Source organism: Macaca mulatta, chromosome 4 (genome assembly GCF_049350105.2).
Source record: "Macaca mulatta isolate MMU2019108-1 chromosome 4, T2T-MMU8v2.0, whole genome shotgun sequence".
Taxonomy (NCBI): Eukaryota; Metazoa; Chordata; class Mammalia; order Primates; family Cercopithecidae; genus Macaca; species Macaca mulatta.
Window position 1 is genome coordinate 108,956,872 of NC_133409.1, and position 12,046 is coordinate 108,968,917.

The following is a 12,046-nucleotide window of genomic DNA, read 5'->3' on the forward strand; positions in this document are numbered from 1 at the left end:
TACACTCCTTTGCTTCAGCTACTTTAATAATAGCTTAAGCTTTTACTACACGTGGATTGACAAAACTCACCATGTATTTCCAGTGCAGTGTGCCTAGCTAAGAACATGCCCGTAGCTGAAAGTAGCTGCAAGTAATTTTTCTTCTGCCAGATAATAGCAATTGTTTGTGTTGCCTTTCAGTAGCCAATGTGGGAGCAGCTTGTGTTATAGGCTAGTGATACTATGGTGTTTTAAAAAATGTATTCTTTCTTTAATCTCATGCTCTATGCTTTTGCTCTTATTCCTAAAATTCCATAATTGACTGCAATAGTTAACTGCAACCCCTAACCTCAGCTGCTTTCTAGATAGTCACTTTCTTAAGGAAGAAAAGCTTTTTATGGTCTTGACCTTATGAAGCATGTTCGATAATGTTAAAAAAAAAAAAAGAAAAGAGAGAGAGAGAGGAGAGTACATCTTAGGAAGATGTAAGATGGGAAAGACCAGATGTCAAGACAAATAATAGCAATTTGATTACTTAATGTTTCTATAAATATTTGACTTTCTTAATTAATCCTCTATCCCCATTCTCCAAAATTTAAAATAAAGGGCAGATAAAGTTGTTAGAGGACAAAGTACTATAGAGTGGAAAGTTTCATCTGACCCTAGTGTACAAAAATGTCTTCTGAATTTTTCCCTCCAATTTACAAGGTCTATGTTTAGAAATCTGGCTGTGGGATGACTTTGCAAAATAACATGCTGAAAAATCACATAGTCAGTGCTTAGGCAATTCACACTGGCTCTTATCTAGGACAGGGGTTTAAGGTATTTTTTTCTTAATTCAAAGTCATTTTTCTAGGTTGAAAGCACTCTTTAGTCTCCGTAGTAATCTTTTGACTATTCAATAACATAATCTTAAATAACTTCATGTTTGTTCCGAAATAAAAGATCCTGCTGTCTTTCTTATTACTTGAACACTTGGAAGAAAAGGAAAAAATGCTCCAGAATAATTTCATGATTCTATGACTAAAGGATAAAAGCTCTTCAACAAAAAATTCCTGCTTCTCATCTGTCAGGGCTCTGTGGGAAAAGAAGAAATCTGGGAACAAGTTTTAATAGATATCATGACCCTTTTTCTGAAAACAGTTTAACATACAAAGTAGGATAGGGAATAGCCTATATATAATACTTGATATATAAATAGATTATATGCATAGATATTTTATATTCATTTATATATTTGCATATATGATATATATAAAATATATATACTTTATATTGAGAATATGTAACCACAGAATATGAACACTATGTAACCACAGTATATAAAACATTTTGCAATTATATTAATTATACATTTGCAATTATATTAATTATACATTTGCAGTTATATTAATTATAAATTTGCAATTATATTAAGGACTAGGCAGAACTAAACTCCAGAAGCATACTGAGATAAATGGAAACAAACATGCAGGTGAACATTTTTGTACTCTTACTAATATGAAGAGATTGTTACCTACCATGCCTAATAATAACAAATGCCATATGTAAGTGTTTGTATTAGACCTACAAGTTTCATGAAGCCAGAATAATGCATAATAGATATCTTGATTGATAATGTGAAAGGAAAATAGTCTCAGGACACTGAAGTTACCTATGCCAAAGGGAAAAGTTAATCTTGGTAACTTAGTCACATAAAAAGTACCTTCCTTTTGTTCCCAAAGCCATGACTGTAATTTTACATGGTTACTTGTATTGGGTAAAAATCTAGATTTACTGAGAACAAGATTAATGCATAATTGACTTTCCCTCTACCCACTTCTTTTCGCTTGTAAAATGTAGATTGAGTGAGCACTAATCAGAGCCTTACAAGAAAATAACCACTTGCCTCATTGTCGACCCTCCCTTTTTTTTTTTTTCTTTCTCACATGTTCTTTACCTTTAAATATAGAAGGTCCCATAACCTTCTTTGAAAAAGCATAGGACACAGATCCTACACTGACTTGTGTTTCTTTTTCCTGGGCATGTCCTTCATATTGGCAAAATAAACCTCTACATCGGTTGAGATCTGCCTCAGTCACTTTTTGGTTTACGATAAGGAGACTAATGTCTTTAGTTAATGATGGGGAGAAAACCACCTGGCAGTGGTGAGGGAATAGCAAGATGGTAAATTGTGATGGTGTTAGCCTCATTGTAGCAGTGGCTCTTTCTAGCAAAGAAAGATAAAATAATAGTTTCCAAAAAATTCAGCTTGCAAAGAAGCTGTTGACCCAAGCTGTTATCTTAGAATGCTTCATTTTGAGAATGCAGTCTTCATGAGATAGCCAAGTTTAGTTAAGATTTGAAGGTAGAAGAGATATTCAGAAAGGAGGCTGAAGATCCAGGGCTGATCATTCATTTGCAATTCTGAGAACACAGACTTGGATAGCACAGGAGGAGTGCACAGATTAGCGCACCATAAAGGTAGGTGTTCCACTGATAATGGTGACTATGGAACTGCAAAAATGTACCAGTGTCTAAATTAAATGAGCATGGGACGGGTTGGAGTTTGTCCTGATAGTGTCTTAGAGGACAGGATGTTCATACGAGTAAGAGTAAGGTAGCATCAGTAAGATGGCTTATGAGACAGCCTTTCCCTGACACAGTGTATCTCACAATGACTGTAAATAGGATGGGAGATAAGAGCCAATAAATAAACTGGTGTTACAGATAGACAAGCTCAAGAGAGCACTACTAACAAAGTTATGGGGCATAAACAAACCTGGCAACATTCAGAGACTTCAAATAGTTAAGTATGGCTGAAGGGAAGCCAATAGAGAGAGTTCCTTTGAGAGTGAGTGATAGAGACAGTCAGGAGTAGCTATGAGGGCCTTGCTGGTCACATCAAGACAATTTTTCTGATAGTGGTCTAAAGGCCTCATGTACCTAAAGCACCTTGAGTTCTTCTTAAACATCCAAACTTCCAAATCCCTCTCCATTCCTAACCAAACTTCCAAATCCCTCTCCATTCCTAATAAATAAGAATTGCTGAAATACAGGGCCTGGGAATTGGCCCCTTAAAAGAAGGTAGGGGATTATTACAAAGGCTACCTGAAAGCACATTTTTTGACATTTAATTTCATAGGCAAAAGGAGAAAATGAAAAGTGTTCAGAAAGGGAGTACCATCATCATCATCCTATTTTTATGGTTCCATACAGAAAAGTATTTAGTGTACATACAAAACTACTACCTTTTAATGCACTTTTATAAGTTTTAAGTTAAAAGAAAATTTAGACATGGATACTTTACTTTTATTACATTTAGCTTTTACCAACTATTTCATCTTACTTATCCTGAATATGCCAAATATGAAAATACTAACAGTAGCTGGCTATGAAGTTGAGATTATTAATGATCTCTTTTTAAGTTATATTTGGTGTTTTCTCCACTTGGTTATGAAATTATATTACTTAAATAATAAGAATAAATATTTTATATGTGATAAAAATTAAAGGCAAAATGTTATCAATCTAATGTAAGCAAATGCTGGATCAGCTACATTTAAATAAGAGTGCGATATTAAAGATGAAAAATTATTGAATGGAAAAGGGAAAGTCATTTTACTTAAATGAAACTAAAGTCTACAAATTTTAAGGGCAATTAAATAAAATTACATAAAATATAAGAAAGTTATAGAAATATATTTGTAGGTAACACTTTAATATAACTCTCTATAGATTACAAAAATAAAAATTTAAATAAGACAAAATTTAATTAAGTAAAATAATTAAGCAATGTAGGCCAGGCATGGTGGCTCACACTTGTAATCCCAGCACTTTGGGAGGTTGAGGAGGGTGGAGCATGAAGTCAACAGATCGAGACCTTTCTGGCCAAAATGGTGAAACCCTGTCTCTATTAAAAATACAAAAATAATTGGGCGTGGTGGCACACGACTGTAGTCCCAGCTATTCAGGAGGCTAAAGCAGGAGAATTGCTTGAACCTGGGACTCAGGTTGCAGTGAGCCAAGATCATGCTACTGCACTCCACCCTGGTGACAGAGAGTGACTCCATCTCAGAAAAAAAATACATAAATAATCAACATAATGTACATTTTTTTTCTATAAATAGAGATTTTCCATTTCCTTATGCAACCAAGGTATTGATCATTTTTTTGTGAACTCTATCATTCAGAGTCTTGGCAGGAAACAAATTGCACACAAAAGATAGTTAATTTGAGAGGAGTTTTAAAAACAGGCTATTTACAAAGAAAAGGTCAAGATATAGAGAAACCACAGGGAGGATGCACCATCCAGGAGCTAGTTCCAGATTCCTGAAAATGTGAGGGAAGGGAGCCTGCAAAACCCTGAAAGAACTACCAGAAAATGTTGTAACCTTCAAAAAAGGGAAGGAGCCAAGGGAATAAATACCTTAATCGTCCTCTTCTCTCTCTTTTATCTCCAGAGGAGTTTACTCCTTGCTCCTCTATGGGTAAAGACAGTCAGCAGCCAGTGGGCTCAGAGGACCATAGATTATAGCCATACAAGTTAGCCTCCTGTGAGACATGTAATGCAGAAAAGTGTGCACATCTGATCTGTCAGGTCAAACAGCAGATAGCAAGCATCACAAGAACAAATTCCAATATGAAAATAAAATAGATGAACTTCATTCTCTAATCATAATTATTTCAATTTACTCCTAATTTAGCTAGACTTATTGAACTACATGAAAATCATTGTCACTCTCATACCAGAACCATAAAGAAAAAATTGGGTGTAGTACGTAGAAAAAGACTGAATGCACGTACATATGAAAGACCATGTCTTGACTGATCTCCCCATTCTCAGTTACTCTGTCAGTGGGAAAACTGAAGGACAAAACCATCATGCAACTCCCATGACCAGGTTCTTAAACGACAGACTTCCCTGATTCCCCTAGCAGGAAGTGTGACAAGGGTGGGTGTGGCCAGCTTGGTCGCGCAGCAGCTCAGACTCCTGGGGGGAGCATGCGGACTGGCAGGCGCAGAGGCCCGTGGGAGGTGGGAGCGCTTTTGGGCTCCAACCCCAGACAGTGTCTAAGAGTGGGTGTCTGCGATTCCCCAAGCCCAAGTGGGTGTGTGTTACCAAACTCTTTCAGACTTGCGGTCTGCAGAGGGTTTGTGTATTAATCAGCTCAGTGGACCCTCTGCCTTATCGCAAGGGCAGGGGGCCAGTGGGACAGCATACTATATCCTGAGTCCTTCCCCAGTGTACCAGAAGAATCAGATCACACGTGGGCTGGAAGGATGAATGCAAAGTTGTATTGAGTGGTGGAGGTGGCTCTCTGTGAGATGGATGCGGAGCTGGAATTGGAGGATGGAGTGGGAAGGTGGTCTTTCCCTGGAGTTGGGCCGCCCAGCGGCCGGACTCTTCTCCGCCTGTCCGCTGCTGAACTCCCCTCACATCCAGTCCCTACTCTTCTCTCTTTTTCTGCTGCATTGTTCCGCAGTGGCTTGGTCTGCTGGTGCCAATGTTCAGCCCCTTGTGTTTGTGCCCGCTAAGGTCTCAGGTTTATATGGGGGAAGGATGGGGGTGTAGCAGGCCAAAAGGCAACTTCTGTGAAAACACAAATGCCTGTTCTTATTTAGGGCCACAGAACTTCAGGCTTGAGAGTGGGGCCTTTGCTGGAGAACCACCCTCTTCTACCCAGTATTTCCCTTTCTCCTGCCCATATAATTTCCAGGCCATCCTTAGAGTTTTCCCCAACTTCTGTCTGTATAAGTGAGACCTGCTAAATTGCTGTATCCCAAAAGTTGGCAAAATATGGCCCATAGGCCAAATCCAGCTTAACACTTGTTTTAAAACAAAACAAAGCAACAACTCCCCCCCAAAAAACAAAAACAGAAAACAAACCAAAAAAACGGTTATATTGGAACACAGCCACACACATTAATTTACATGTTGTCTACGGCTTCTTTTACACCACAACACAATTGAGTAGCTGCAATATAGACAACACAAGCGGCAAAATTTAAAATATTTAGCATCTAGTCCTTAACAGAAAAAGTGTGGCCGCTCTTCCTCTGTCTCCCTATGTTAGTTACCTCTGCAGTAGAAGGCATATTTTCTATTGATATATTTTACTTCTACAGCTTGCTAATTAGGATACAGCTGAATTTATTAGCTCAATTCTTTCATCTTGCTTAGTTAGACAAAACTTAGAGGTATTAACACAATATCAGAGCCAGGCGTGGTGGCTCACTCCTATAATCCCAGCACTTTGGGAGGCTGAGGCAGGCAGATCACTTGAGGCCAGGAGTTCAAGACCAGCCTGGACAACATGGTGAAACCCCTTTTTTACTAAAAATACAAAAAAAAAAAACAAAAAAAAACCTAGGCACAGTGGCACGTGCCTGTAATCCCAGCTACTCAGGAGGGTGAAGGACAAGAATCGCTTGAACCCGGGAGGCGGAGGTTGCAGTGAGCCGAGATCGCACCACTGCACTCCAGCTTGGACAACAGAGTAAGACTCTGTCTCCAAAAAATAAAAATAAAATAAAATAAAACAAAACAATATCCCTGGTAGAATTTGGCTATTATTTTATTTTATTTTATTTTTATTTTTTGGAGACAGAGTCTACTATAAAGACACATGAACATGTATGTTTATTGCAGCACTATTCACAATAGCGAAGACTCGGAACCAACCAAAATGTTCACCAGTGGCAGACCGGATAAAGAAAATGTGGCACATATCCACCATGGAATACTATGCAGCCATGAAAACGGACAAGTTCATGTCTTTGAAGGGACATGGATGAAGCTGGAAACCATCATTCTCAGCAAACTATCACAAGAATGGAAAACCAAACACCGCATGTTCTCACTGATAAGTGGGAGTTGAACAATGAGAATACATGGACACAGGGAGGAGAACATCACACACCAGGGCCTGTCGGTGGGTGGGGGGCTGGGGAGGGATAACACTAGGAGACATACCTAATGTAGGTGACGGGTTGATGGGTGCACCAGACCACCATGGCACAGGTATACCTATGTAACATGTGCACGTTCTGCACTTGTACCCCAGAACTTAAAGTATAATTTAAAAAAAAGAAAAAGAAAGTAACAATCATAATTATGATCCAATGCAGTTATATTAAAAAAAAAAACAATATCAGGTTAACTATTTTGCCCTTAGTACATAGAATTTGCCTTTTATCATACTGCTTATAAAATTTTTTGAAAATTATTCTTTGATTGTCATGAACAAATTTAAAGTTTGTTTTTCTTTCCTCTAAATATGAAATAACCATTAGCCTAAGTATGAGATAATCACAAATAAAATTGAATTTCCTAAATTAGAGCTTAAAAGGACAATTATCTGCATAGGGTGTGTGAAATTGGTCAGGTATAAAACAATAAGTGCTGAATTTCTAGAGTTATAATCAATTCCTATATAGTTACATTGCATCTTAAAGACTATTCACAGACATAACAAAATTTCTAAACAAAATATGTCCATGGGTGGAATGCAGCCTTGTGGCCACCAGTGTTAGATACCTACTGAACAGAGTAATTTAAAAATGTAATAATGAAAGTTCATGCAAGTAATTTCAGTTACTTAAAAAGCAAACGCTGTTCCTATAAATAATGGATAAAAAAACTAATAAAAATAATTGCAGATGATGTATAAAGTTATGAAAATGATTATATTATTCACAGAAATATTTCTTATAAAGTCAAGGTTGCACACAAATATAAAATTGCATGCATTACTTCACAAGAAAACTTTTAAACTAAAGTAATATTGTAGGACAATAGAAAAGAAGCTGTTAATGCTTCCAGTACAGACAAACAAAAGAAAGCACAAATTAATGAGATTGCTTTAGAGTTTCAAAAATAAGAATAGTCACTGTAAAGAGTGAGAAAATTATTTCCCAATACTATTTGTCTTTTTAAGGTACAAGAGCAATATTCACTAAAATTTATTAGAAGGAAAAAAATACAGGTAGCTCCCTGGTTACAAAATAAATGTTCACAAATTAAAATTTATTTATACACTGAATAATTTCAGGAAATTTAAGGAAGAAATAAAATACTGTGTAAAAGGGATGGGTGTTTTTTTTGTTTTTGTTTTGTTGGTTTTTTTTTTTTTTTTTTTTTTTGAGACAGGGTCTCACTCTGTCACCCAGGCTAGAGTGCAGCAGCTCCATCACGGCTCATTGCAGTCTCCACCACTGGGCTCAGGGATCCTCCCATCTCAGTCTCCCCAGTAGATGGGACTACAGGCATGCACCACCATGCCTGGACAATTTTTTTATTTTTTGTAGAGATAGGGCTTTGCCATGCTGCCCAGGCTGGTCTTAAACTCCTAGGCTCAAGTGATCCAGCTGCCTCCGCCTCCCAAAGTGCTGGTATTACAGCCATGAGCCACTGCACCCAGCCAAATATTGTATTTTAAAAATCTATGAAGTTATTTAAAATAATCTGTAATCATCTTAACAAGAAATATAAGAAACATATATAAATAACTAAAATATTTACTACAAAGTCTTAAAAGGGACTTATATAAAGTGGGGAACAGAGGCTTATTTTCTTGAAAATAAAATCATGATATTATAAAAATTATTCTTAACAAATATTTATAAACATGTAATGTACTTGCAAATAGCGTTACTATAGATACATGCTTTTCATTACTTTGAAGTCTATCAGGAAGGAATAAACAGAAAAGCAAATACTTTTTTTTTTCCTGGAACAGTGAAGAATGAGACAATCTTATCTCTGCAAAATATTAAAGTGTAATATAAAGAAAAAGTAATCAGGCTTCTGGTTATAAATAGTGAACCAAGCATATGTATTTTCCTCTGCTTTTTCTAAACTCCTCGAAATAACAGTAAAAATATATTGTGTTTTGTTTTGTTTTGTCACAAACTTCCAGAAAGAAAAGAGACTGGAAGAGGAGAAAATAGAAACAAAATCTGAGATGTTTAGCAGCAAATGAGTGGTAAATAACTTAGAAGACCCCATAAAAGTGAATTGTAAGCAGGCACTGGAGTAAATTCTATTACACTGCAGAAACTTCTGAAGCCTGAAGACGGATGGCATCATGCAGCTCTGTAAGTGCGGATAAAATTTAGGCTAATGGATCAGTTAAAAGTGCAACTAATAAGTTACACTCTTGAGTACTCACATTGATTCTGAGCAGAATAGTCCCTCCCATTCATCTCTTTTACTATGGATTGAAGATTTTTTTCTAGCAAAAATAACAGAATTCTGGCCTGGGAACCACTAGCACAGTTGAGGGTAAGAGTCCAGCACTCACTGCAAACAGGGGCCTTAGTGAACCTTTACTCACTGAAGTATTGAAACATCTGGCATGACTTCCACACATACAGCTGCCATAATGTTGGCATTTTATACCTCTAGATAGCTCATTGAAAAATTATTTTTCAGAAAATCTAACCAGCCTATGAAAAACATTCTATTAATAAAGATACATCGGGGTCAAAGTAATCCTTCTCAAAGTATGTTCCATAGGAGAATTAATCATTAATTCTCTAGGGTTTCTGTCATACACAAATAATTAGCCTATCTTCTCTCCATTTAGAATGATACTAGCTGTAGAGCTTCCTTTGAAAGAATTTAAAAAAAAATAGTCACTCAAATAATATTCTGTAGCACTTATTTCTCTACTAGAAACCTAATGAGATAGATAGAACCTACCATGAAGTCTACAAAGCCCATTTATGCATAGAATGTGTCAATCAGCTCCATGTCCTCTCAAATGTAAAAAAAGTAAGCTACCTCAGACACACACAAGAATGTAGTCCTCCAATATAAGAAATGGAGACCAAGACAAACAAGCAAATATGCAAAGAGGAAAACAGTACTTGGTAAAACAGACTGCACAATATTTCTAAAAGATTGCACCCGTTGAACAAAAGCAAGGTGCCTTAATAAATGAATATTAGAGAAAAAAGAACGTTTAGAAATCATAAACATGTTGGCAGAAATGAGAAAACAATAGAATGATTGGAAGATAAATTAAGATGATATGCTGGGAAGCAGATAACAATTTTAAAAATGAAGAAAGGTAGTAAAAATATTTTTAAAGCTCACTTCAGTAGATCCAATATGCAAATCAGAGTTCTATAAAGAAATTTGGGAAAGGGAATCATCAAAGAAATTTCCCAGAAGTAGGATTATGAATTTTTACTTTGAAATGATCCATTGAGTACTAAGCACAATGGAAAAAATAAACTCACACACTCTCAGAATAATTTAAAATGTAAGGTACATCTTCATAAAATTTTAAAATTTAAGAGACATAGAAGAAAAATTAAAAAGTACGATACAAAGAATAATGAATCAGAATGTCGACAGCAACACTGGAAGCTTAAAGACAACATAATATTGCCTTTAAAAATCTAGAGGGATGAATATTTCAAACCTAGCATTCTATCACAGCCCAACTAATACAAAAATGGCAGAGCAGAATAGAAAACACTTTCAGATACACAATTCCTCCAAAATCTTATCTTCCATGCAACCTTTCTAAGGAAGAAACTGAGAGAGATCAAGAAAGCGGAAGACATGGAGTTCAGAAAACGAGAGATCCGCTATGCTTTAAAAGAGACAAACAAAATGGATAATGGCAAAAGAAGATAATAAATAGCCTTGCAGGTGTCATAGGAAACTGCTGGTCTTGATTGGATCAGGCCATGAGTCCCTGGGAAAGATGTCTGGAAGAAAGTGAAATTAATAAAATACTGCTGTGTTTAAAGACATTGAGAGGCAATTTAAGCAAGTGGAAGAGATTTAAAGGACACACTACATAGATATAGATGAGGATAATTATTAACTTCAGGAGAAAAGTATAGTTTTCAAACTATACTATATCACATTGTGCAACATGGGTCTTCTGTGAATTCATTCTACATAGTCAAAATATGTAAAAATAAAAATAATGCAAATAGTCTTATGATATAACCAACTTGGAGTCATGAGACAGGATTTATGCATGTGAGTAATAGAGCGGTAGAGAATATAATAATACTCATCTTGAAGAGTGGAAAGTTAATAGATAACAAAAATATAATGAAGCAGCCAGATAAATGCATGACTTATAGATATGGAGGCAAACATCAAAAGTAACGGCTGAAAGAATTGCCAGAGCTTGCCACTTGCACTATAGATGCACTACCTTCTCTCTTATTCTATGTGCCCTAGTATCTCCTGCCACAGACTCTGTAATCATGAGGTTTTTTCTGACCCTTCAATCCTTTTACACATTAACATCTACTCAATTTTTAGCTTTCACTCAATTGTCACTTCCTTAGAAAAGACATCTTAAACATTTAGAAACTCCATACTAGGTCAAATTCTCTTATTGTGTCCTCTTATGACATTGTAAACTATTTTTTAAAATGTATCATGGTTCCAATTGTACCTTACCATGTGAGCTCAGAAACCACATTCATTTTGATACCGCTGTACTCTTGATACACAGCATAATGACTGTAGCAAAGTGGGTGCCAATTATTTGTGAAATAACAAAACTAAATACTACAATTAATTAGCACAAAAATACAAATTATAAGCCTACCTTAAAGGTTATGAATTTTAAAATTCTAAATAATATATTTACAAATAATATTTAGCTATATATTAAAGAATAAATTCACCACAATTCAGCAACATTGTTTTCTGCAATGCATCTGTTAAGAGAACCTAATTCACATGAGAAACTTAAAAAGAAATATGAAGACAGGGATTAAAATGGCAGAGAGAGGGCAGGATTAGCTTGCTGTTCCTGCTCGGATAGACAGAGCAGCATGTGGAGACTCCTAATCATGAACTTTTGTTACAAGAACTACTGCAGGAACATACCAAGAAAACCAAGAGAATCCACAGACCCTTCAAAGGAAGGAATTAGATCACTGCTGGAGGCTCCCCAAGATGCCAAAAACCTGTGAGTCTGCTTGCTTTCTCAGTTAGGAGGCTTGTGGTCTGGGGCAAGTTCTCAGCCCTGGTCACCAGCTGCCTGGAAATATAGACTCGGTCCTGTTGGGGGGTGGGGCACGATGTGAGTGAGACTGGGGCCTT

General features: G+C 36.4%; 1 long non-coding RNA gene across 1 annotated transcript in view; it reads right to left on the reverse strand.

Moving 5' to 3' along the window:
- Positions 1 to 259: 259 nt before the first annotated feature.
- The window catches only part of LOC144340733 (uncharacterized), a 44,004-nt gene continuing 32,217 nt past the window's right edge, over positions 260 to 12,046 (reverse strand). Inside the window, exon 3 of the long non-coding RNA XR_013417025.1 lies at positions 260 to 1,056. This is a non-coding gene — a long non-coding RNA (uncharacterized LOC144340733). The remainder of the gene's footprint in view (positions 1,057 to 12,046) is intronic.